The sequence below is a fragment of the Typopeltis vanoorti genome, chromosome 9, assembly GCF_054136105.1.
Source record: "Typopeltis vanoorti isolate ZY-2024b chromosome 9, IOZ_Tvanoo_1.0, whole genome shotgun sequence".
Classification (NCBI taxonomy): Eukaryota; Metazoa; Arthropoda; class Arachnida; order Uropygi; family Thelyphonidae; genus Typopeltis; species Typopeltis vanoorti.
This window is the reverse complement of record NC_143557.1, coordinates 104,375,212-104,399,501: the sequence shown is the minus strand read 5'-3', so window position 1 is coordinate 104,399,501 and position 24,290 is coordinate 104,375,212.

Genomic DNA, 24,290 nt, shown 5'->3' with positions numbered 1-24,290 from the left:
GTGCTGCACAAAGTACATAAGATGATGGTAACGATAAAATTATATAAAACATCAGATTTTGTCCAGCACGTTTTTTTTTTGATTGCAGAAACGTGTAGAGGAAGCAGTATTTATGTCTTTACATAAATGGAAAGAAATACGGGAAAGAACTATTTTTTTAGGAGGTTAAAGAGACGTCGTGAGACCAAGATAAGAAGCTTTGACTTAACTTAGATGCAAAAATCAAAGTGAAAGAACAAGATAGTTTTAGTGCAGGAAAATATTTTTTGATCTTAACGATAATTCTAGAATTGGATGTAAGCAATGACGTACTTAAATGAAACAAAAATAGTTTGAGTTTTCCGAAGAAATAATTTGCACACTTTTGCTAAAAAAAAAAAAATCTTCGGGTACTAAGATGAAGCATACCGAAAATATTTCTATTTATGGATAGCCAACACCTGAAAGCTGAGATACTGTATAAACAAAGCTTTAAATATTTTAGTAAAGCAACTGCGTATGTACAGCACACACTTAAGTATTCTTACCTAGCTATTATTTCTATATACTTATATTAGCATAAACCAAACAGGTAATTCCAATATTTATACCAAGCTTTAAAAAAACGAAGGGTTAAATCGAATATTAGTACAAACTGGAAATTTCTGTTAATTTTCAACAACTGTTTCAATATATTTCAAATTCTTAAATTTATAATAATCTTTATATTAAATATTATTTTACAAGAGAAGGATAATAAATATCCAGTATTGTTTAATAGCTAATTGGCAAACAATGTCCGGGTTTCAAACAAAAATTTCGCGCCAACTATGAGCTTATGTCAATACAATTTTAGGTATGAGAGAACTTGCAATCACTTACGAAACATTTTAAGTGTTTCAAAAACCGATAAAATTTTATTATTTGTCTATAAAACAATATTGTATGTGTGTTAATCTTTCTTTAAGTCGTTGTTTATAACAATATCTAAAAATTACTTTTCTATAATTATTTAAATTTTGATACACCAATTTATAACTTTAAAATATATAATTGATATAACAGTTACCCGTGTTTTCATTTACGTGGCTTTCAGTTGAAGTGAATTGGAGAGAACGGAGGTAGTCGGATTTTTAGGAATGTGAGTGAATTCGGTGATGTGATTTGATTGATATATAGAGGTAAGACTTTGATTTAGTTGCAATTTAGAAATTGTCCTGATTTCTTGAAAGAAAATACGTTATTGAACTTTAACGGTAGCTATCGCAGAAAAGCTAACTTGTGGAAAACTTTTCCAGCTGCATTCGGTACAAAGGAGTGCATTTTGATTGAGATTCACGCAGCGATAAGTGAGGTTTTGCTACTAAATTTTCAGTTTTAGTAATTGACCAACCCCAAATCAAAACCTACTAGTCGTAACTATGACTGACATAGATACCGACGCCCTGATAGAAACACTAGACAAAGGTCTGGCTCTAAGCCTACTCAAAAAATTACTAAAAAAATTTGAAGTGGAATGGCCAGGTTATTTGAACCTGTACTCCACAACGAGAGATGATGAGGAAAGTGAGGATTCTGCTAATGCAGAGGAAAAATTGAATTTGGTGGTCTCCAATCCCCCCCCCCTGGATCAAGGAGAGTCCCACCGGCGGAAAAAACGCAAAACTCAGTCAACAGAACCACATACAGATGAAGGTATGGAGGAAGATGGACACAACTCTGACCCTCCTACCTCCACTAAAGAGAAATTGCCTCCAATTATCTTAAGAGAAAAGAATAGGTGGACAGAACTACGGGCCACTATGACTAGTCAACAGATAGCATACTCTACTGCAAAGAATTTAGACGATGGTATTAAAATCCAACCCGCCACTATAATGGACTTCCGTAGACTCACAAAAGAGTTAGATAATAAAGGTGTACAATATCATACCTTCACCCTTGACTCCGAGAGGAACCTGAAGGTGGTTCTCCGTGGAGTATCAGAGCACATACAAACAGAAGACATAGCCGCTGATCTTCGCTACCAAGACCTACCCCCATCAAGGTCAGTAGAATGACCAGAGCAGACAAAAGTCCGATGCCACTCGTCTTAGTAGAGATTCACCAGGCATATAAAAACATATATGACCTAACTTCAATTTGTGGGCTAAAAATCAGCCCAGAACCGCTAAGGAAAAGAACCTCATCAGGACAGTGCCACAGGTGCCAAAAATATGGTCATGCTCAGAGATTGTGTAAAGCGGAATACAAATGTTTAAAATGCGGAGAGAGCCACCCCACATATACCTGCACTAAGCCAAAATCCACCCCGGCTAAATGTGCAAACTGTGGGGGCCCGCATCCAGCCAACTACAAAGGATGTATACAACACCCAAAAAACAGACGATCTGCTTCCTCTACTTATCTACAAAAACCAGCAGCAGTAGCTCCAACTCCTCAACCCTCCAGAGGTCGACAAAACACGATACAAAACCAAATGCCGCAACCAGAAGCCCGGATCGAAGCAAACCTCAATCGGCAGACAAAGTCCTATGCAGAAGTAGTCCGCTCAACAAAAACCACTCAGGAGCAATACAACCCAAATTTAGCAGCAGTCATCACAAACTCCCTTGCAAATATGCTGCAAGATTTCAGCAAATCTAACCCCACATCGGACTCCAGAAAAAGATTTCTGCAAGAAACCCAATCCATCCTAGTAGCTCTCATAAATGTATAAAAATAAAAGCACTCCAGTTTCCCTACAGATCATTGCTTGGAATGCTAATGGACTTAAAAACAAGATTCTGGAACTCCAAGAGTTTGCACAAAGATATAACCCAGACATCATCTTAATAAACGAATCCCACTTAAGACCAGCAGACAACCCCAAAGTTAGAGGATACCTTCTCCACAGAAATGATAGAATAAACTACAGAGGAGGAGGCACCGCCATTTTCATAAAAAACCACATCGATCACCACTCTGTAACTAGCCCCTCAACTAAAAATCTAGAGCTCACAGGAATAGTAGTACCCACTACTTCAACTGGGAAACTAACACTTTATGCAGCTTACAACCCTCCATCAAAGAATCTATTATATTCAGATCTAGATGCCGTCCTAGGCAATAATGATCAAATCATCATTGCCGGTGATCTAAACGCAAAACACCCATCATGGAACAGTAAAACTACAAACAGAAATGGCTACACACTCTTTAGCTACTCCAGTTCAAATTATGCAGTGGTGGCAGGCCCTGCAGAACCAACCCATCACAGTACGTATGGTACAGCTGACATACTTGATATTGCTATATTACAAAATATTAAACTACAGTATAGCCTAGTCTCTTTAAACGAGCTGACATCTGATCATAACCCAATCCTGCTCCAGCTGGGTAAGCAAGAACAACTGCTGCCTCCTCCCCACTCCTTTATCTTATGGAAAAAACTTCCAGAAGTACTATCAGAACATATTGGACCTGTCCCTCACATCAGCTCCATAAAAGAAATTGAAAATGCTGTCAAACGTCTGACTCAGCAAATCACCTCAGCCATAAAGGTTGTCACCTCTACCAAAACCACTTTTAAGCCAAACAGACTCCCAGAAGACATCATGGATCTAATTAGGAACAAAAACAAAGCAAGGAAAAGGTACCACAACACCTGTGCACCTCAGGATAAGGGGATTCTCAACAAACTGAACAATGAAGTTAGAGAAGCACTTAAAGCTTATAGGAACAAAACTTGGGAAGCCAAACTAGCCTCTGTATCACCTGGCGATCACTCCATCTGGAACATATTAAGAAGTCTCAGAAACAAAAGCAAATCTCTTCCCCCACTCAAGTCAGACACGGGACTAGTACACACGGACGCAGAAAAAGCTGAAGAGATAGCAAAGAACCTAGAAAAACAATGTAGCCCTACATATGACAACTTGGATTTCAAACATGTCTATAAAATCCACCTCCATGTCAGACATGCACTGAAAGTCACCGATACCAGCAACAACATACCTCCAAACACCTCACCAGCGGAAATCTATGAAATTCTAAAGAAGCTAAAGAATAAAAAAGCCCCTGGCCCAGATGGCATAACAAATAGAGTAATAAAACTGCTGCCCCGAAGAGCTGTTGTACATCTCACCACCATAATCAACGCCATGTTCCGATTTAACTATTTCCCCAGCTATTGGAAAGTCGCAGATGTAGTCCCAGTGCATAAACCAGGTAAAGATCCACACCTGCCTGAAAGCTATCGACCCATCAGCCTAATCTCAAACTTAGGCAAAATTGCTGAAAAAATCATTCTCTCTAAACTCCACGCCTCAGTAAATGAGTTAAATATCATTCCTAAGGAACAATTTGGATTCAGACAACATCACAGTACTACTCAACAAATTTATAGGATAATTGAGTATATCACCACCGGATACAATTGGCACCAGCACACCGGAGCAGTCTTCCTTGACATAGCGAAAGCTTTTGACAAGATATGGCACTTGGGACTGCTACACAAACTCATTTCAGCAGGTATACCATCAAGTATCGTCCACCTAATGAAATCTTACCTCCAGGACAGACACATACAAGTCAAAATAAATGGTACAGTTTCAAGTCAGCGACGGATCTCTGCGGGAGTTCCTCAAGGTTCCCTATTGGCTCCGATCTTATTCTCAATATATATGGCAGACATCCCGCACAACCCAATGTCATCCATCTTAGCACTTTATGCGGACGACACAGCAGTTCTTGCCAGATCTCTACGACCTCATCTTGTCACTAAAAAGTTGCAAGAAAACCTACTACAACTAGAACATTGGTTCTCCAAATGGAGATTACAAGTGAATCCCCAGAAGAGTGTAGCAATACTTTTCACCAGAAGAATGGCAACTCCCATGGGGGACCTTTATCTTTTCAACACCAAAATCCCCTGGCAAACAGAAACAAAATATCTTGGAGTAATTCTGGACAAAAGATTAACGTTCAACCCACACACCAAAGCCTTATGTACGAAAGCATCTAAAACTATTGCACAACTTTACCCTCTAATAAATAGAAAAAGTAGACTGAATACCAGAATCAAAGTGCTCCTCTACCTGTTGACGATCCGCCCAATGTTGACATATGCCTCTCCAGCCTGGAGCCACACATCCAACTCCAACATCCTCAGACTGCAGAGAGTGCAAAATAGGTGTTTACGCATGATATTGGACGCACCGTGGTTCGTAAGGAACGTGCAACTGCATAGAGATACGAACATCCCTTACATCTACTCCTTCCTATTAACTACAGCAGAAAAATTTTTCTCAAAGATCTCTACTCACCCCAACGATCTAGTTAAACAAGCAGCAGACTATGAAGAGACTGACCTCTTCAAATACAAGAGGCCAAAAGCCATCCTAAATACTTGCAACAATGACTGATCTCCGTGCCCCCCAGGGCGAGCTCTCATAAATCTTTCCTTCAATTCATCCTCCTTATCAGACAACGGGGAATAAAAGCATCTTGCTTCACCCTTCTGGCCAATGATGTTATGTTATGTTCATTTACGTGATACGTTCAGGGCCTTGCTCACACAGATGTGGACAAAGCAGAGGTTATAGCGCACAGCTTGGAAGAGCAATGCAGACCTTCGTATGGAAACCTTGACTTTGACCACATACATAAGATTCACAGCAAGGTCAGACACTCACTCAAACTTCCTATCACCAGCACTGACCATATTGCATCAACATCACCTGCTGAGATATATGACATTATTAAAAATTTAAAGAACAAAAAAGCTCCTGGACCAGACGGCATTACTAATCATGTGATTAAACTTCTGCCCCGGAGGGCAGTAGTGTACCTGACCAGTATAATAAATGCAATTTTAAGATTTCACTATTTTCCTTCCACCTGGAAACTGGATGACGTAATTCCCATACATAAGCCAGGCAAAGACTCACACCTACCCGAAAATTATCGTCCAATCAGTCTCATCTCAAATCTGGGTAAGGTTGCAGAGAAGGTCATCCTCTCACGACTTCAGACCTCAATAAATGACCTAAACATCCTTCCAAAAGAACAGTTTGATTTTAGGCAACACCATAGTACTACCCAGCAAATCCACAGAATTGTTGAATACATTACAACCAGCTACAACTGGCGCCAGTGCACAGGCGCTGTTTTCCTAGACTTATCCAAAGCATTTGACAAAATCTGGCATTTTGGATTCCTGCACAAGCTTATCTCAGCCGGCATCTCACCTAAAATGGTTCATTTAATCCACTCATATCTTCAAAATAGATCAATGCAAGTAAAAATCAACGGTTCTACATCCTCCCAGCGCCACATCTTTGCGGGAGTGCCGCAGGGATCTCTACTGGCTCCATTACTGTTCTCTATATACATGTCAGACATCCCACACAATCCGATGACTTCCATTTTGGCCCTATATGCGGACGATACGGCTATTCTAACCAGATCTCTCCTACCCCCATTTCATTACCAGAACGCTTCAAGAAAACCTTCTAAAGCTGGAGGGTTGGTTCTCTAAATGGAGATTGGAAGTCAACCCCAGAAAAGCTCAGCCGTTCTTTTCTCAAAAAGGCCAATGTCTCCTGTAGGAGATTTGTTACTATTCAATACTAAAATCCCCTGGCAGTCAGAAACAAATTACCTGGGTGTAATTCTCGACAAAAAGCTATCTTTCAATCAGCACACCAAGTCTGCATGCACAAAGGCATCTAAAGCCATAGCACAGATCTATCCGCTAATTAATAGAAATAGCAAGCTCAGCAACAGAATCAAATTACAACTATACCAGATGACAATTCGTCCTATAATCACCTATGCCTCTCCGGCCTGGAGCCACACCTCTAATGCTAACATTATCAAAATACAGCGAGTGCAGAACAAGTGCCTGAGAATGATTTTGAACGCCCCGTGGTATGTTAGAAACATTCAACTCCACAGAGATACAAATATTCCCTATATTTTCTCTTTTCTACGATCCTTAGCCACCAAGTTTTTCCTAAAGACGTCCACACATCCCAACGATTTGGTTCCACAAGCTACAGCATACGATCCAACGGACATATTCAAATATAGAAGACCAAAAGCTATATTGGCCTCCTTTAGTGATGCATAATCTCCATGCGCAATCAGGGCGAGCATTCTGCTCATAAATGTTACCTTCACTGCAACCACAACAGATAGCGGGGAATATGAAAAGCATCTTGCTTCACCCCTAAAGACATAAATGTCAATTGTCAATTGTCAATTCATTTACGTGATTTACGTGAGGATAGATACATAGATACCCTTGGAGGGTAATGGATGGCAATGCTGTAGCCAATGAAGTTCTAACTGAGGTTCGGCTATTGCTGTTACCCTCCTGCCATGATCAGAGCTTTAATAGCTGAATAACACCTTATCCCTACAATGTCCTCTACAGATAACGTGGATGATGAAAAGCATTCTGCTTTGCCCCTTTAAGCCAGTCCTTATAAGGAATAAGTATTTACCGGTTGGATGTGATCTTAATTAATCGACCGTGAGATGCGATGATTAATACCCTTGGAGGGTAATGGATGGCAATACTGTAGCAAATGAAGTTTTAACTCAGGCTCGGCTATTGCTGTTACCCTCTTGCCATGATCAGAGCTTTAATAGCTCAATAACAGTTTATCCCTACACTGTCCTCTACAGATAACTGGGAAGATGAAAAACATTCTTGCATCACCCCTTTAAGCCAGTCCTTTTAAGGACTTCATTTAATTGGGTGATTACTTGGATAAAGGAGTTGCGCCTATGAATTTTAAGTTTAGGGTTAATGAGATAGGTTTGTAGTGCTCATGAGTGATCGAGTCATATGTAACAGTTAACAGAGCAATCCTGTTTTTCGTGTCCCATAGTCAGAGAAAAGACTGTACTTCGGGATCATCAACTTGACAGATAAAGAACTCCATATTTTTTTTTAACATTGACGCTATATAACAGAACCACCACCAAGAAAGCATCCAACGTCTACAAAAACAGACAGCAGGGATGTCTACAGGAAACTTACAAACCTTTAAATGAAATCAAATTTGAAGAGGTGTACAAAGAATTTCTAAGGCTAGGAAAACTATTAAACGGCAAATTCCCAGGAAAAAGTAAAACTTTAAAACAATACTACCCCCCCACACACACACACACAACAGTCACAGAAGACAAAATGGATGACCCAAGCGACGAAAACAATACGCAGTCACGACAGACTTAAAACACTCTCCAAACCTGAAAGATGCTACATCCCAAAACAGTGTCCATCAGACATCTGAAACACATACAGAATTCCAGTCCAAAGGAAGAGGAAAATCTCCACCACTACAGATGCACCCAAAATAACGGAAATGGAAACAGACAATGAACTCAAAGAAAGGATATCCTCAGTCATCTTAAGGGCCAAAGAGCACTGGATATCCTTCTCAGCCGCGCTAAAATCATCAGATATCACCTTCGCAAAAGCCACCAATACAGAAAAAGGAATACGTATACAGCCAAAAACCTCGACAGACTACAGGAAAATAACCAAACTCCTAGACAACAACCACCTATCGTACCACAAATTTGCACTCGACAGTGAGAAAAATCTAAAAGTGGTATTAAGAGGAGTGACAGAAACAATACAGATAGCAGAAGTCACAGCAGTCCTCCAGTTTAAGGTATTTAGCCCAATTAAAGTCGCCGAATGCGCAGACCTGATCAAACCCTATCCCCTAATTCTGGTGGAAATGGGTAAAGATCAAAAACACATCTACAACCTTCAGACCATTTGTGATCTAGTTATAAAAGTAGAAGCAGTAAAGCATAAATCAACAATAACTCATTGCCATCGATGCCAAAAGTTTGGTCACGCACAGCGATGCTGCAAGGCTGCCAGCAAATGTGCCAACTGCGAAGGTCCACACCCTACCACTTACAGGGGCTGCGCAGCATTTCCCCAAAACCAGAAGACACAACTCCAAACCAACCGAAGAAATAGAAAAGGCAGTGACAACCTTTGAAAAACAAATATTAACAGCAATATCGCATGTAACAAATATAACCACATGCATCGCCAAACGGACTCCCAGATGACATAAAACAACTTATCCGAGAAAAAAAAAAAAACAGGGTATGAAGACAATATCATAGAACAATGGATCCCGCAGATAAATAGGCAGTTAATAGAGAAACGAACCAGGTTCGGTATGCACTAAAAGACCACCGAAAAAAAAACTTTGGAACAACAAGATGCATCACCTAAATACAGAAGATCAATCATTATGGAAAATGATGAGATACACAATTATGATATTCACAATCAAAGGTGAATACGGAATAGTCGATAAAGATGAAGAAAAAGCGGAAGCATTTGCAGCTAGCTTGGAATGACAGTGTAGCCCCCAATTATGCTCACGTAGACTTAAACTTCATAAGAAAAATCCACACCCAAGTGAGCAGAAATATATTAAATCATAAGAAAAGTAAATAACAAAAGGCACCGGGGCCGGATGGAATCACGAACAAGGCACTCAAGCCGCTCCCACATAAAGGAATTATGCATCTAATGGCCATTGTCAATGCCATCCTACAGCTAAACTACTTTCCAGAACTGTGGAAACATACAGATGTCTTCCTAATTCCAAAACCAGGAAAAAACACACAATTTCCACAGAATTATCGACCCATCAGCCTACTATCATGCCTAGGCAAGATAGCCGAACGCGCTACACTTTCACGGATTCAAGAAGCAGCAGAAAACAACCAGGTCATACAAGAAGAACAATTCGGCTTTAGGAAAGAACATTCCACAACTTTCCAAATCTATAGCGTCATTGAATACATCATCCAAGGATATGAATGGCACCAACACCTCTGGCGCAGTCTTCCTGGACATGACTCAAGCATTCGACAGAATCTGGCATTGGACTAATTTTCAAGCTACAAGTAGGTATCCCATTACCACTAGTTCTGCTCATCAAATACTATCTGAACAACAGAAAACTAGGATAACAATCAATGGAATCAGATTCACTGAAAGAAAAATCATGACTGGAGTCTCTCAAGGCTCTCTACTATCTCCCTTACTCTTCTCCATATACATCTGATATGTATATGGAGAAGAAGAAGTAAAGCAGAACCGAACACAACCATACCAATGTTTGGAAAAATCATCCCTTGGCACAACTCAGCCAAATATCTAGGAGTTCAGCTTGATAAAGGACTAAACTTCAAGACACAAATAATGTCTCCACTAACGCCAACCAGACCATACCACAGCTATATCCACTCCTGAATAGGAACAGCTTCCTAAACACAAACAACAAAATTCTCCTCTACAAATCAATGATAAGACCTCAACTAACTTACGCCTCACCAGCATGGCGACACACGTCTAAAAGAAACAGCCACAGATTACAAACGATCCAGAACAAATGCCTAAGAATGGCGATTAATGCCCCTTGGTTCATCAGAAACCTCTAGTTATACCGAGAAGTCAACCTTTAGCAATAAATAAACCGTTTTTTTTTAATGGAAACTAATTAGTGTTTTAGGATCTAAAATTCATCCATTTGTTCCCATTGAACTATTTTAATGGCCAAATCTGTCAAAATAAAATTATGCCTACATGACACGTGCTGAACAATAACTTTAATTTCAACTGTTTTGGTAATGAATGATGCCATGTGAAAGCAACTACTAAACGCAGTTTTGAATCATTGTTTCTGAATATCTGCGCAGATGCTATTGTCAGTCAAAATATTACGATTAAAATATTGTTATTCTAAAAGATTTTCATTCGACATTCATTCCCCAACCTTTCCCAAAGATTGGTGGAGAATTCTAAAGCTTTTTTGAGTATTAATGGCGATATGAGATATGAACGATTCTGAGCGAATTCCTGCCGTATGAAAATAATTTCTACAGCCACGATCAAATTCTCACTAAGTTTTCGACATTAAATAATAATAATAATTTGATTCTTTTAAGTCAGAGTTTTCATCTTACCATTCCCTATTTCATGTTTATTGCAAATTCAGCTCGTGCTGTAAATTTCTTTTAATGGTGACTTCCGTAGCTTAGTCGGTGTCAACCCTCTCTGGGTTTTAAGACCTGGGTTCCAATCCCATCTAGGGCGCAAAGAATGCGATTTTAACTGATGACTTTTCAACTGACGGGGAGTTAACCGGACTCATGCAACAGTGAAAAAAGTTTGCTTGGAGATAATACACTGTTTGGAAAGAAGTCAACGAACGTCATAGTGTGAGGAACAAACACCCACGACACCCACTTTAATAACTTGTTGGTCCTCCTTTCTCTGCGATGATGGCAACTCTACAAAGCATAGTTTCCGTACACAAACGATATCGATTAATGGGAATGGAATTTTAGACCATTTTTCCTGTCCTGTAGCCATGTAATGAGGTTCTGGACTGTTGTGCGGCGGAAGTCCCTTAACCTCACTCGACGCTCCAGTTCATTCCACGGATGTTCAACAGGGCTATGAGGAGGCCAATGAAGTGTGCTGACGTTCATGTCCACAAACCACACAGTTCCAGCAGCAACTTTATGACACGGTGCATTGTCTTGCTGAAAGGGACAATGTCCAGTTCTGTAGAAACGCTTCAGTGTATGACGCATTGCATTGTCCAGAATGTTCAGTACCTGTCGGAGTTCAATGTCCATGGCACCACAAACTAAGGCCCGAGGCCAAACCAGGAAACACAGGAACGTACCGTAATACAACTACCTCCGAATTTCATTTGGATTGCGCACTCTGGTAAGAGACATTCATCCGTCACACCAACACCTGTCGATCTGCTCGGTAGATGGTGATTCATCGCTGCATAACGCAGTTTTCCAAGCCACCACGTCCCTACACGCTCTCTGCACCACCACTGAAGACGACGCTGCATGTTGGTTCGGCTATCGTGGGGGCTTGCATATTGCGATCTTACCATGGACACTCCTGTTGTGAGCCTGGGTTCTGAATGTTTTTGTGCAGATTCGCGTTCCCTTCGATGCCTAGAACTCAGCATTCAACGTATAGGCAGACGAATGGAGGTTTTTACATATTATCCTTCGAAGCGCAGTACGGTCAAATTCAGTGAGTTTGGTTGTCGTCTACTGCGGGTAGCACTTACAGTTGAATCCCTACGCTTCCATCTCAGTATAGTATCACTGATCTCATAGCCTTAGTTTTTATTCGGGATAACGGCTATGAGGCCATTATCCCGAATAAAAACTCCTTTAAAATGCTGACCTTGTGTCCAATGAAAAAAAAAATCTCGAGAGGTTAAACTGCAAAGATGAAAATTACTAAAATAAACTGACCCGGAATTTGTAAAAAAAAATTATAAAATTATATAATTTTATAATAATTTTTAGTATATAAAAATAATTTTATAAAATTATTATAAAATATTTTATATGAAAAAATTGAATGCAGAATTGTGTGTGTTTGCGCATGCGTGTACTAATTTCAGATTTCTCAGAGCATTATAACGAAGTTATTCTTCATATTTAGCAAAAATCGAATGAATGACCAGCTTGTAACTATATAAGGGCATAAACTATAATCTAGATTCACAGTTTTCAGTGCACAGATTTCCAGTAGACTGTGGACGTATATCTGTTTGCTTACAAAGCAATATAAACCATGTATGACAAGAGGAATATTAGTATGCTTCCTTCTAAAACAGCGAGTATGGCCCAATACGTATTTCAACATAGCGTATGTCCATGTTTAGTACACTCATTGCTCATTTCTGTATTCAGTACATTAAGATGCTTCGAAGAAGAAATAGGATCACCCCCTCGTTTGCTTCTCCCTTGTCTTCAAGTTGGTGCAATTCAATTGTTGTTATGTAGTTTAGCAAAACATTTATACCTACACAATTCAATAAATTCGATTACGCGTCATATGTATAACTAATTAAGCCTAAAGGAACTTAGTTTTGCCAAAAAATGGCAAAATAGAACTAATATTTGTGATAAATTTACATAGGAAAAAAAAAAAAAAAAAAAAAAAAAATCGCATAAAAATCCATAGCAAAAGTTGCAAATTCAACTCAGAGGATAATTAGTATGTTGAAGCGAACCTTACCATGTAAGGATAAAGAATTAATTAATTTTGCCTCTTTATAAGGCTTTGATAAGACCACACTTGGGTTACTGTGGGCAGATTTGATCTCCCGGGTTCCAAGGGGATAAAGAAGCTGTGGAAAGGGGTGCAAAGAAGAGTTACAAAGATTATATCCGGATTATGGGATTTAGATTATGAGGACAGATTGCGAGTATGTGGATTACAGACTCTGGTTAACAGGAGAAACAAGAAGATAGAGGTCTATAAACTTTTGAATGGGTGTTATTGCATTTCAGCTGATGAAATTTTTCATTATATGGAAGGTGGGGAGAAAACACGGGGCATCCATGGAAGTTAAATTTATTTGCACTCAAGAAAGGGGGTAAGAGCTATGTTTTTCTCCCAGAAAGCAGTGAGTGAGTGGAATCATTTGCCCTTAGGGGGTAGTGAGTGCATCTAGTGTGAACGAATTCAAGGGTAGGTATGATAGCTGGGTTGGGTAATTTACAGCCTCCCTCGATGAGTTCTTGACTCCCTGGAGGTCTCAGATAATAATAATAATAATAATATTAATAATAATAATAATAATAATAATAATAATAATAATAATAATTTAGGTCCGGGAGAAGTGGAAGTTTTGCATCCCAATCTTGTTTGCAAGACAATAATTTAGTCTCTTTAAATATTCTCCCTTTAAAACACGATTCAAACCAAAAGCCTGTTGGTTGTAATTCATAGTCGCTTTCCTATCAATAATAATATTATTATTATAGTTCTTTGTCAATTATAAAATATAATCCGTTGCCAAAATGACTCTAAGACATCAAATGATTTCATTATGCAATGTCTAAATTATAATGATTATTAGTACAGTAGATGAAAGATTTTTATGTTAAATAATTCATTTAGTGTTTCCCCATTTAAACATATTTCTGTATTATAATTTAAAAATGTAATCAAAGGTTTTTAGAATTGTATTGCCGTTTTCATGCAATGAAAATTGTTTGTCATTATAAAAATATTACAGATAATAATAATGTGGAATACAGGAAAACCCCACTTAACGCTAATTCGATATTCGCGATAACCAATTAGCGCGATTGAGTGAAATGATACTATTTCCAACTTTAAGAGAGTGATTTATCAGTTAAAACGCGATTTTTTTACCTTATGCGAAATTTGTTTTGTCGCCAATCTGCATCGAGCGTCACTTTCATGTCTCATTAAGAGATATGGAAGTGGAGCTAGTAATATACAATGATTATGCGAGACCTGGGATACAGCGAGTCTAGTTTGAACTGTATTAAATAAGAGCAAAGAATACAAAGAACAAGGAAAGTTGCTACTGGTTCTTTAAGCATGCAAATCACCCGAAATAGAAGCCATTTAATGATCGAGATGAAGCATCTTCTATCACTCTGGATCGAGGATTATAACCAAAACAAAAAAAAATACCTCTTAGTACAAGGAATATTCAGGCAAAAGCTCTTAATATTTTTACCTCATTGAAAGAGACAAAATTTCAAGAGGAATGTGAAAACTTTACTGCAAGTTTAGGATGGCTTGACCGTTTTAAAAATCGAGCTGGACTGCATAACGTAAGAACAACTGGGGAATCTGCTAGTGCGTATAAAATTATGTGGTCAAGTTTCCTGAAGAATTGTAAAGGATAACGCAGGAGGGTGATTATGACGATAGGAAAATAACGTCGACGAAACTGATCTCTTTTGGAAGCGTATGCCAACAAAAAAAAAACTTTCCTAGCTAAAACTGAAGCATCTCAACTTGGATACAAAATATCAAAAGATTGTCTTACGCTTTTATTAGGAGGCAATGCAGAAGGCGACTTTGAACTCAAACCTATGTTAGTTTATCATGGCAAAATCCAAGATCTAACATTATTGAAGAAATCAGCACAATTGGAAAAGAACTTGGATTTAATGAACTGGATAATAAAGATGTGAGAAACTTGCTCGATTCTCATTCAGAACATTTAAGCGAGAATGATCTCCTTTGACTAGAAGAACAGCGTGCATATGAAGAAGAAGATAAGGAGTGCGAACAAGAAGAGAATGCTAAGACTAAGAAGCTACCTGCAAAAGAACTTGAGCTAGTTTTCAATCACATTGAGTATGCTAAGGAGATTTTGTTTGATTATGATCCTGATGTGGAACTAAGCTCCGAAGTCTTGATAAAGTGATCGCCAGCTATCGCAAACTGCATGCAAGATGAAAAAGTCGAGCAGGATTCGAACATCTTTACTTAATTTGTTTTGTAAAAAAGTAGCTCAATTAAATGTTTAGACATTAAATGAAAATTGCAGTAAAATATTTACGCTAACTGATGGATGAATTCTAATTATTCTTATTGTTTATTGTATTCGATTAACGCGATTTCGCTTAGCGCTCATTGATTGATGGATTAATTAATCGCATTAAGCGAGGTTTTCCTGCAACTTATTGATATTCTTGACAAAAAATGTTTGACAAAATAGGACGATTAGATTGTAGCGCCATCTATGTGTCATCTTGAACACTTCTTAATTGCATGAAATACTAATCTAAATAATTCCATAGTGTATTATATTGAATAAAATGTTTCGCAATCATTTTAAATAATTAATACTTAGCAAGAAGCCTTACTTATTTTATTAACGATATTTAATATAACTTTTATAGACATGAAATATATATATAAAATAAAAATATATAGTTAATGATGGAAAAAATCAGATAAAAATCTTTATCAGAAATAATATGAGAAATTAAAAAAAATCTCTTGCAGACTTTTAATATAAACAACAAAATTAATTCCAAAGAAAAAAAAAGACATCCATCTTTACAATTTCTACTGAACATCCTTTATCTGTCAATTAACTTATGTTTGTTTGTTTTTTATTTATCCTTGCCTGGGATTAATACTTGTTGTTTTTGAGCTTCTAGTGTAAACACTCTCCAATCTCGATGCAAATCACCAGACCTTGGTTTTTCCAATATGCCAAAACAGTCCAAGGGAAAATTCACCATAATACAAGTGGCTCAAAACCAAAAACTCCAACTTCACACCAGGCATAGACTGCAGCTCACAATAGATGCAGAAAGTATCAGCAAATCCAAATCATCACTTTAATAGGATACAGAAAAGTTGCCAAATGCCAGACAAGTTTTTAGTTCCTCAATGCGGTCAGGTCATTAGAATGCGACTTCTATCCATCCATTTTTCCACCTTTTAAAACATCCAGATGGTACTATTGTAACATCAATAACCAAAAGAAAACTTTATCTTCTCTGTCACTATTTGGAAAAGTTCTTTTTATATTCTTTCTTTTTCATTCTGTCCAAAGTATTTCAGTTTTCCCTCTGTTAGTACTCACCGGATGTCTTAAAGCTATGCCGAGCCTTTCTAGAACCCATCCATTTGTCCGCCGCTTGGTGTATTAGATCCCCAATTCGATCCCCAATTGTCTCTTGTAACCGTATCTCAAAAGTAGCTATCCTTTTCCTATTATACTTCTTTAGGTTCCAAGTTTCACAACTGTAATAGGTCACTGAAATAGAACTACATCCAGAATCCTCAGCTTTATTCCCATAATGGTAGACCAGTCATTTCAGACTTTAAATAAGTCTCTGGCGATTGTTCTAGCCGTTTCTGATATTCTTCTGATGTTTTCTGAATAGTAGTTCTTTACATTGATAACGGATTCCCGGCACACAAATCCGCTGGCTTTCATAATTATTTCTCTGTTAATGTGTACATGTTTCTCAGGGCCTTCCCTGTCTATTGTTATTATCACCCACCACTCTCCATACAAAAAACCTAGTACTCATCCTCCTGATCAAACCCTCCTGTCAGCAGTTCTATGAAAAACCTCATTCACATTAATCTAGTAATATCCACTCACCAACTTATATTTTTTAATCATATTCCCTTTCTCCTCCTCTTATCCAACAAGCTACAAATTGCATTCCCTCAATCTGCCTTCATACTCAACATTCCAGAGACCAGAAACCACTTTAGTCAATTGTTTTTGGACCCTTTGCCGTATTTCATCATCCTTTTAAAAACCTGATAACCAAATCTGTGCACAGTAGTTCACATATGGCCTTATACAATGGAACCACAACACCCTTACTTCTACACGTCAGTATCCTCCTCGTAATTATCATAATCATCTGTGCTATTCTGAAAAAGCACTTGACAAAGTTAAAAGAAACATATTATTTAACATATTAAAAGAAATACAAATACCAAATAATATCCTAAAAGCTATCATAAGTATATATGAAAATAATCAAATACAAATAAGATTAAATTATGAACTGTCATGTATGAGAGAGATAAACCAAGGAGTCCGACAAGGTTCTCCCCTTTCAGCAACTTTTTTTAATATTTACTTAAATGAAATAATAATAAAATGGAATAAAAATTTCCATCAAGGTATTAAACTTTCTCCTACTGTGAACGTAAACACTCTCCTTTTTGCCGACGACCAAATAATAATTACAAATTATGAAGATAACTTACAGAAAACTATTTTAGATCTAAATGAGATATCCAAAGATCATGGTAGGATAATATCAACAGAAAAAATCAAAAACTATGGCCTTTAAAGGACAAGATCCAGCAAGAACTAAAATAGTAATAGATAACAAGATCTTAGAACAGGTGAATTCATTTAACTACTTAGCATGTATGATCACATATGAAAATGAAAAAGATATAAATGTAAAAATAGCAAAATATTTAAAAATAACAGGTGTAATTAACTCTATACTTAAACCAAACCTACTTCAAAAACAAACCAGACTAAAAGTATACAATACATTAACCCTACCACTCCTATTGTATGGAAGCGAAATCTGGACAATAAAACAAAAAGACAAACAAAGATTAACAACAGCAGAAATGAAGTTTATGAGAAAAACTGCAAAGTATACCCTATTTGATCACAAAAGAAATTACGAAAGAATTAAACAGGAATCAGTAATACAAAAATATTAAAAAAATATAAACATAAATTGATGGAACACGTTCAAAGAATGAAAGTAGAAAGAATGAAAACAAAACTAGCTTTAAAGTACAAGCCATTAGGAAAAAGAAAACCAGGACGTCCTATTAAACGATTCAACGATGACTTCTAAGGCCGGAACAGGCCACTCCAGACCTAAATCCTTGATATGCATAATGATGATGATGATGATGATGATGATCTGTGCTATTCTCAAAATTTATCAAGGTCCCGAAATGTTCATCATAAACCCCCCAGATTTTAAAAACATATATGTAGTAATACCGATCTGGAAACCCACTCACTTGTGCAGTCTATTAAAGTTCTCTTGCAAAGCTACAGCATCTGCTCCACTTCTCATAGTTCATTTCAACTTTGCATTATCTATAAACAGCTGTGCATCACCATTCAAACTTTCCCCGTATTATTAACATACAAGTTTTATATCAAGGGACCCAAAACAAATCTTTGAGGCACACCATTAGTGATTTTCCTCTTCTGGGATATCACTTAGTAATACGTAATTTGGTAATATCTAGCAGACAACTAATCTACTACCTAAGCATCCGTTCTTGTTTAATTACTAGCATGTCATGGGACAATCTTTTAAAAAGTCCTAACAAAATATAAATATACCACTATATACATCTACCTTGTCCAATGCCTTGTTGTATATTGTTAAACACGATCTTCCTTTAACAAACAAGAAGATTCCTTAGTTTTGAGGGAATCTTCTTCCTGGAACATTCCCTCAAACTCGAGGTGATATATCATCAAGCCTTACAGCCTTATTAACATCAAGTTTAGTCACTCATCATCAGTGCATCTCCTCCTGGTCTGTTCCCACTGCACTCAAGATGTGCATGGCATAATGTCATATTCACTGGGATGATATACGTTTATATATTGCTTGTTTATTTCCTTCAAGAACCATAATCATTATCTTGCTAAGTTTAAGTCCCCTGTTCTTGGTGATCTCATTAACTCATTGAAGGCTAGTTCTAGTGTTTCCTCTGTCATGAGAGAGGAGAGCTGTATTACCAGAGTATCTCAGATTACTAATCTATCTGCCCACCCATCTAATTCCTGTTTTCATTCTACATACGTGTTCGATCTACATGCACGTACCTTCTGATTGATAGACGTAATAACTTGCATGGCTAACTTCAAACTACATGATCAGCTTTGTAACATACATGTGTGTGTATCTTCATTTGCCTTTCATGATTCTTTAAATAACAATTAAAATACTGTTTTCTTATCTTTTTTATTTATTATTTTTATCTTTTAATGCCGTATTCCAAGAAACCAATTTCACTTAAAAGTCTCTCAACCAGAATATGAATCGTGTCTAATAAATACGTTGGCAATTGCAATTAATCTGTAAATGCTTGCAGTGTTGAATAGTCGACTCATCATCTGGCAAGTGTATCTTGACAATATCATCTGGCATCAAAGCTTAGAGTTAGATCCTTCCTGCAGATTCTAAAGTATATATTTATTTACCGAAAATGCTAACGGAATCGCAAGAACCAAGTAACACTATCTGAAAATGAAGTGCTTCTTAGTGTATTAACTAATTGCGTATGTGAAGCAGCAAACATGTTTTTTATTTTCGGAAGCCGTGACGTCACGTCAGCGTTTTCTATCTATTTGAATCGATGAATTCATGTAGGAAAATATAAATTCTTATAATTCGTGTAATATTCTTTTTAGAAATCTTATGTAGTAATATATAACTAAACAAAATATGGTGTAATAAATATATCTTATTAAAATTTAAAATTTCAAAAGATATCCTCTTATTATTTAAAAATTTTATAATAATCACACAGTTACAAATGGATAATATAGGTTAAATAAAACGTTTTTAAAACAAATGACTTGATTTAGAAAGTTTTTTACCTTGGGTATAATATACGTTAAAGATACCAAGCTATTTTAAATACAAACCTAGTTTCAATCCATTTCCCAAGTAAGCAAACAGACAAGGAAGTCAAGTTTGCGCCTGCAAGTAGTGCAAGTCTGGGTGATCCGCACGTAGTGCCAGTCTCTTACACATCAGAAAATTTTAAAATCTACTCGATACTATAAAATGAATTGAAATTGGAAACGGATGTGACGTCGGCTTGAAACGGATGTAGTCTGTAACGTTTTTATGTAATGTTTTTTGTAACGTTTTAGTCAAGTTATTTGAAAAGTTTTGAAGCTCAGGGGTTACCCTGAGTGTCGAGTCTTCAAAATTCCAGTCAAAGCAACAAACGCGTCATATGCTCTTTTACTTTCGTGTATTGCAATGTGTTAAATATCACGTGCAGTGAAATGAATTTAATTGTATCTCTTCTTTCAAGAGTTACGAAAAATCCAAAAACTAGATTACAAATTCATTACACTCAATTCTGAAGTTATTAATAATGATGATGACGTCATGTGTTTGAAAACTGTGATTGGATGAAAGCACGCACGCTGTGATCGATGGAAACCTTAGTGTTCACTAATTATTATGCGATTATCACGTTAATTTTTTTTATGTAGGATGAAATACTCCATTAAATGTTTCTTGGAGGAGAAAAACATAGTATTTCATCCAATAACTGTTCATGTTTTCAGTGAATGTTTAAAATTCCAAGTTAATTTAATCAACCACTATTGATACAGATTTATTTATTTATTTTTATATAAATTTACACACTAAATTTAATTGATCCCAGAATTGTATAATACGACTGATAAATGTTAAAAGATAATCGGATTTGGTTGCTGTAGTTATTTGACAGTACTCGTTTTGTCCGCTAGATGGCAATACCATACGGTAGATGGCATGCCTTTAAAAATATTAGATTTTGGCTAAATAGTCAAATGATTATTTTGATGAAAACGGATAAATAACTGGCGGATAACTTACGTCATTTTTTGTGATGTTTGCTTATGTTTATCCCTTGTAATATTTTATCGTTATTCATTTATCCGTTGGTATATACTTTCTACAAAAATATTAAAAACATTATATATTTTGCAAACAAAAAATCATATAATTAGTTTCTATTCAAAAAAAAAATAAAAATAATAATAAATAATAAAAAAAAAAATTCAATCACCAAATGACGCATCGCATAACTGAAGATTTAGAGAAATATTTGATTTTTTTTTATTTTAATTTTTAGGAACTAAAATATTTTAATTTCATTTCGAATCTAAATTCTTTCTATTTCTCTATACATATACAGTATTTAATGAGCTGTAGAGATGGAAAAACTGGTAAATTTTTGCGCTATTCTTAATTTTAATATGTTATGTAATAGAATGTTTGGCAATTTTAATTATTCTGTTATATTCTATTTTATTATTACTTAATTGAGTTCTAGGACTAAACGTGGGAGGCTACTGTACGCTATGCATTCCGCTCTCTGCACTGCATATCGTATCCTACGCAGTGTTTCTGTGTATTGATATCCGGTCAGCCAGAGAACACACCTACATACCAGAGGTGTTCTCCGGCTGGCCGGATTGCCTGCTTTTCGGGAGAAAAACCCTCCTATTTATGTGTGATCTTTTCTATTATCTTAATTTTTAATATGATTCTGCCACTGATGCCATCGGTTCACTCCCCTAATTTTTCTCAGAACTCTCATATCTCTATTCTTTGATCAAGGCTTTATTTCTAACCCACCTCTCAGATCCATAACTTAAAACTGGCTTGAACACTGTCTTGTATAGTGCTAGTTTAGTGTTTTGGCTAATTTCTCTCTTATTCCATATAGATTCATTCAGCTGGCAATCCACCATACCAGCTTAGCTTATTCTGTTGTCTATTTCCAGATTTAACCCACCATCTTCACTAAAACCTGTTCCTAAATAGCTGACATATTTTACTTGTTCTATTGGTTCCATTCAGAATGCAACTACCTTTTCTATGCTCCAGCATATTTCAACAGTTTTGGTTTTTTTTTTTTTATTGCTGATTTTCATGCCAAATTTGTTACAGCTATTATTCAGTTTAGTTAGTGAATCCTGGAGATTTGCACTAGATGTGTTTAGGAGTATAACATCATCTGCGTAAAGCAAAGCGCTAAGTTTGACATCTCCAATTCTAATATCCGGTTAGATGCTAGTCGTAGACACGATTTTACATCATGCCATCTTCCTGTATTTCCTTCAATTCTAACTGATGACTTGTTACTTGAATATAGAGGAGGCATTGCTCTGTATAAAGTTCCATTCACCCCGTATAATTGTATTGTTTTGAAAAACTTTTCTCTGGGCACCTTGTCATATGCCTTTTCCAGATCTACAAAACTTAAGTACAGATACTTGTCATATTCCCACGATTTCTCAACTATTTGTCTTAAATTGAAAATCTGATCTTAACAACTTCTATTTGGCCTGAATCCTGCTTATTCTTCTCTATAAAAGTTTCTCTTCCAAAATCTTTCTCAACGTCTTTTCAATTATGCTTGTATACATTTTACCTAGAACACTTAGTAGAGAAATTCCTCTTGTAAAATAAGAAAATAAAATAAATAACATAAAAAGGGAAATAAAACTAAATTATCATTTAGTTTTATTTCCCTTTTTTATAGATGTGTATTATGATACCTCTATCCCAATCATCTGGAATTCGACCTTTTGACCAGGACCTCTGAATAATGCAGTGTAACCACTTCAGAACTTTTATACCTCTATAAAATTACAAATAACCTTTCGTGAGTGGGAGGAAATTATATTTAAAAAAAATTATTATTCCAGACCAGAAGAAAGAAGAAATTTTTCTTTCTTTCTTCTGGTCTGGATTTGTCAATGGTTTGAATTTTACAATTACTTGGAACGTCTGTTGCTGCACGCATCACATACAGTAACAATAAAATATTTGAGTTTTAAAAAAAATTAAGAATAATTAATATAATGTGTTGAAAATGAAAAGTGAGTAGAATTCTACAACTAGAGTGATTTGTAGAACATATTTAAGTAATAAAATTTCATTTTAAACGTTATATCTTATTTCTTTAAATATATATATATATATATATATATATATATATATATATATATATATATATATATATATATATATATATATATATATATATAAAATTTATATACATAAAGTAATAAAGAGTATAAAAATCAAAATATATTAAATTTGATAAAGTATACATGTTCCTTAACATATACACCTTTCAGTTTATACTATAGAAATTAATTAAATAATGACATCCAAGAATGTTGTTATGATAGGCATTTGTGTCAATCTGTAAGTTCGGCAACGTAATTCTTCTTAGACTTAGAGTCATCGCAATTATTTCGGAAAAAAAGTTATGGGGAACAGAATCACTGAAACGCACTGATTATTTTAGAAAAAAATGTGGTCAAATATATTGACAAGAAAAAATTAGAAAAAAAACTTGGTGACAATAAAGTAAAATAACTGCAGTAAACAACATAGTGAGGAGAGGGGGAAATAACACAGAGAAGGATGTATTAACTACCATCACTTAAACCAAAGGCCCAGCACGTAACATCCTGCTGATGCACCAGGATATCAGTAACATCGTCAGTTCCTAATACGAAACTCATCACGTGACTACAACCTGCGCATTCCCTTGACGTCACTAATCCTAATCCCCTTGATTTCCCCACTACTCCCCACTCAAACCATCAGCTGATATATCCCTCCAGGCAGTCTCGTGAGGTCTCTAATTCCTAGTTGATACTGTCAGGCAGTCCAATGATATCACTGATCCCTCATTTCCAGTGCTTCTTCCTCCTATTCTTTCCCCAATGTATATTTGCTTCAAAGTGACTTGATATTTTGAATCATGCCTTCAAAAGTTCCGATATTTCTCAGATTGATAGTATAGCGAACAATTTCTGGGGAAAAAAAAAAAAACTGACTGGAGTCATTAACCAAGTCATTTTTGACCCGTCTTCATGTGAATTATCGATTCCAGCTAAAAAAAAAAAAAAAAAAAATCCGAAATGTAAAGTTTGGCAATATCAACTCTATTTAAATCACTTGTTTCAGATAGAGGTCGACCAAAATGGCACGTTAGTCATGATGTTTTGACTTGCAAAAAAATATATGGTGGTTATATGAACCCAAAGTTTTCCTATCTTTTATAGGCGACAACAATAAACTCTAGAGGTTTGTTTTATATATGCGAATCGATTCCATGAACTGAAGGTCATCAAACATGTTGTTAATATAAATGTTATTGAGCGGAAGCA